The sequence below is a fragment of the Dioscorea cayenensis genome, chromosome 7, assembly GCF_009730915.1.
Source record: "Dioscorea cayenensis subsp. rotundata cultivar TDr96_F1 chromosome 7, TDr96_F1_v2_PseudoChromosome.rev07_lg8_w22 25.fasta, whole genome shotgun sequence".
Classification (NCBI taxonomy): domain Eukaryota; kingdom Viridiplantae; phylum Streptophyta; class Magnoliopsida; order Dioscoreales; family Dioscoreaceae; genus Dioscorea; species Dioscorea cayenensis.
In genome coordinates, this window is record NC_052477.1 from 12,437,987 (window position 1) to 12,442,347 (window position 4,361).

The 4,361-nt window shown below is 41.8% G+C and overlaps 1 non-coding gene across 1 annotated transcript; it reads left to right on the forward strand.

Moving 5' to 3' along the window:
- Positions 1–1,168: 1,168 nt before the first annotated feature.
- On the forward strand, positions 1,169–1,275 carry LOC120266002. Its single transcript, XR_005537846.1, has one exon. It is a non-coding gene; the product is annotated as a small nucleolar RNA R71 (small nucleolar RNA).
- Positions 1,276–4,361: the final 3,086 nt, after the last annotated feature.

Here is a 4,361-nt window from a genome sequence, read left to right on the forward strand (position 1 = left end):
ACACGGAATAATGAAGCTTCCCGGTTCTTTCTTCTTGTTCGGCATGTTCTTTTGTAACACAGCCGAGCATGAAGCATCAAACACTACTTAAGCACTCTCCTCCAATTTTCTCTTGTTGGTCAATAGGTCTTTCAGGAACTTCGTATAGTTAGGCATTTGAGCCAAAGCCTCAACAAAAGGAATGTTGATGTGGAGTTTCTTGAACAAACTCAGGAACTTCTTATACTGGTCATCCCCTTGGTCGTTCTTCAATCTAGAGGGATAAGGGATTCTTGGCTTGAAAGGTGGGGGTGCCACCTCTTTCTCTTTATTTGCTCTCTTCTCAACCTCGACGACCTCGGGTGCGTGTTCTTTCGGCTTCTCACTTAGAAGCCTCCCTTCCACCTCACGACCGCTTCTCAAAGCGATCATCTTCACATGTTCTCTAGGGTTGGTTTCCGTGTTGCTTGGTAGACTCCCATGTGGCCTTTTGGAAAGAGATTTCACAATTTGCCCCACTTGATTTTCAAGGTTATGCAAGGAGGCGGTGTGATTGCGAAGTGTAGCCTCGACTGATTCAAATCTTGTATTTGCCGATTGAATAAATCTAGTCAAGTGCTTCTCCAAATGCGTCATTCGGGTTTCCAAGCCTGAAATTCTGTTTTCCACTTGAGGGGCTTGTTGTTGTTGTTGGAACCCCCATGACCCCATGGTCTTCTGTGGTCCTTGATTACTCCATGAAAAGCTGGGATGATTCTTCCAACCTGAATTGTAGGTGTTGCTGTATGGATTCCCTTGAGGTCTCATTCCATTACCTACAAAGTCGACATTCTCAACTGAAGAAACATCACCAATGACAATTGGGCAATCAGAGGGAGCATGTTCTCCACCACAACCGGTGCAATTGGTCACGGCCGCCACTCTATTCGAAGATATAAGATCTAGCTTCTTACTCAAACTCTCCACTTGGGCTGCCAATGAAGTTACCGCATCAATTTCATGGAGACCGGCTACCTTTTTCTTCTCTCTAGCGTTCTATTGGAAGCTATTTAACCCCATTTCCTCAATCAATTGACGAGCCTCATCGGGGGTCTTACTACCTAAGGTACCTCCTGCCGCCGCATCCAATAGTTGCCTTATACTCGGGTTCAAACCATTGTAGAAGGTTTGAACAATCATCCACTCCGGGAATCCGTGTTACGGACACTTGCGCAGGAGTTCCTTGAACCTTTCCCATGTCTCAAATAGAGACTCCAATTCCAACTGCATAAAGAATGAGATCTCATTCCTAAGCTTTGCTAATTTTTCGGGAGGGAAATAACGGGCTAGAAAAGCTTCTACCATCTCCTCCCATGTAGTGATTGATGCCCTAGGTAATGAGTGTAGCCACTGATTTGCTTTCCCCTTTAAGGAAAATGGGAAGGCTCTCAATTTGATGGCATCATCCATCACACAATTTATCTTCAGCATGTCACAGACCTCGAGGAAGCTCTCTATATGACTATTTCGATCCTCATCGGCCAAACCGTTGAATTGTGCGAACTGATGCAGCATATGGATGAATGCCGGCTTTAGCTCAAAATTCTGAGCTGTAATTGGGGGACGCACAATACTCGATTGTGTCCCCAGCACTGAAGGTCTTGCATAATCGGATAGTGTCCATTGTTGCTCATTTTGTTCTGCCATGTTGTCAGATCCTTCTACTTCCAAATTAGCTTGATTAGGCTATTCTTGTACAGGTTCTTTCCCTTTCCTTCGAAGTGTACGTTCAAGATCAAGGTCTCCTTCAATCAATTTTGATGGATTCCCTCGGGTCATAACCTGGAGCTGCACCAAAAGTAAACAAAAAGAAAATCAGAATGATGATAGAATAAGAAGATATGAAATAGAATGTGTAGTGGAATAGCTAAGAAAACAAAGTGCAAAGTATCTCTAAATGCCTAGATCCCCAGCAACGGCGGCAAAAACTTGACAAGTTCCCCTTGCTTATATCCCGCAAGTGCACGGGCTTGTCGAAGTAATAATCCCGGGTGAGCGGGGTCGAATCCACAGGGAGTAGGGAGTAAAAATACTTAATTTGATTCTTAGCTATGTGGAAGATCAATTTTGATAGGTGTGAAATTGATTCAATTCTCAACAATAAAATCAACAAGTGAAAGAGAAAAAGTAAGAAGAGGGTAAGGCAATCGAAAAAGATGGGGTACTCGGATAATGCTTCACCTTGGATAATCGCTTCAAGTGCAAGAACTCTCTATTATGCTTCCTAATCAATGCAATGGTGAGTCGTGGAAATCCTTACATACATAGTCCCAAATCTAAGGTCAACTATGCCTAACTCTATACACGTTCCGGAGGAGAAATCGAACAATCTCAACACCTCGCACTCGCATAGAGTTGCAATGAGCTCTAGGGATTCCAAGTGATAAATCTCTTCCTAAATATAGACCTAACCCTTTGGTCCAGGCGGAAGGTCCCTAGCCAGAATTAAGCCCTAGATACTAAGATCCTCTCAATGCTAAGCTCCATTGAACGCGCAACTAGGCCGCAACGGAGGTTCATCCCTTAGATCATTCACTCTATTATGGCCGCAAAGAACTCGAGGAACGGAGGTAGAATCTATCAAGTCGGAGGGGAAAGGGGACGCTCCTGTACCTCTCGACTTACCCTCTCAACCCTCTAAAACCTAGCTTTGTCTAACGCTCGTGGTGTGTCACTCACTCACAAGGTTACCAACAAGAACTCTCAACCCTAGTGTCACTCTAGGGGAAATGTTCATACAATCAAACATTCAAGGTTGGAACTCACAATAAACATCAATTTATTGAAAGCATAATAAAGAGATTCAATGAAACGAATACATCCTAGGGTTCACAAATCCCCAAGTACCCACTAGGGGTTTAGCTCTCCATGGAGCTAATTACAATCAAAGAAATAGAATGTAAAAGCAATGAATCCATAAAGAAACCCCCTCGATGGTCGTGTCAATGGTCTTGTGGAGAGTCCTCTACTCATCGTCCAAAGATTCCACCGCCCAGTATAGGATACACCTCGATCGAAGCTCCCTTACCAACCTTCTTCCTAATGGAATCACGATGTCGGAGCCGTAGAACCTCTCCAAAACCTTGGCCAATACCCCTCGAAACCTTTGTTCTCACTGCCTTTGTGCCCCTCCAAATGAATGTGCTCACTCGAATACGAGTAGGTTGGCACACACTCTAGCATCTCGCACCCGACCTATGTCTTCGTGGTTGAACCTTAGCAAGATTTCCTCCAAAATCGGTGCATTATGATCCACATTGGATTTTTTCCTTCTTACTCAGCCTCACAACCCTACCTGCACGAAAGTAACATAAAAACACACATGTTAGTGTAAAAATCTGAGAAAAGTAATGCTCAACATAAGGAAAGAATGCTTTGCATTCATATCATACAAGCACTTATCAAACTCCCCCACACTTAAGCTTTTGCTTGTCCTCAAGCAAAAATTAAACATTCTGAAATATTGGAAGTGCTTGGCCTTAGGTTTACCAAAGTGTACAGAGAGAGCATTCTACAAGTAAGGGAAATTTCAATATTAAATACAAAAAAAATCAAAGCTCTAGCTAAAAACTTGAATCAAAAAGGACAATAAACCCGAAATCGTGTAAGTGTGTGAACTCACTCAAAACAACCCAAAGTATACTCCTCAAAGTTCTAATTACAAGGGACTTATTTATCTATAAAAGTGATAACAATTTCAAAGATGGTAGTAGCTTCGCACATTCTCTAAGGTAGCCCTTTCCAAAGAGGCCGCTAAGGTGGATTTCACACTTTCGAGGTGGTAGCTCTTTCTACCGCAGTGGTAGGTTTCACTCATCATATGAGATAGCTCTTTCTCTCATTAGGGCATAGCTAGTATCTGACTTATGAGAGTAGCTTCATACTTCATAGGTAGTAGCTCTTTTCACCCAACAAGCACAAATAAACAATAAAACTATTTTGTTCTTTCTTTTCATTTTCCATTTTTTTTTTAGAATTTAACACAAGAAACAACTATAACTAGTCCCTTTAACATCGAACATGAGTTTTCAATAAAGTTTAAAGAGTGAGTAGTACACTGAGTGTAAATCAGGTAAAAATTCCTAGAAATTCAAGCAAGAACTAGAGCATGAAAACATTCAATGTTAAAATTTCTCATAAACTCAAGAATACAATCATTGTAACTAAGGTGAACCGCCATTGGCTATGTGAGCATGTATATCAATCAAGAATAATACAAAGGATGTGTGCACTATGAAACTCCCCCCCACACTTAAGTTGTACATTGTGCTCAATGTATATATTCAAGCCCACTCAAAAAATATATATTAATGAAGAATATATGTGGGAGAAGCAATCAAAAC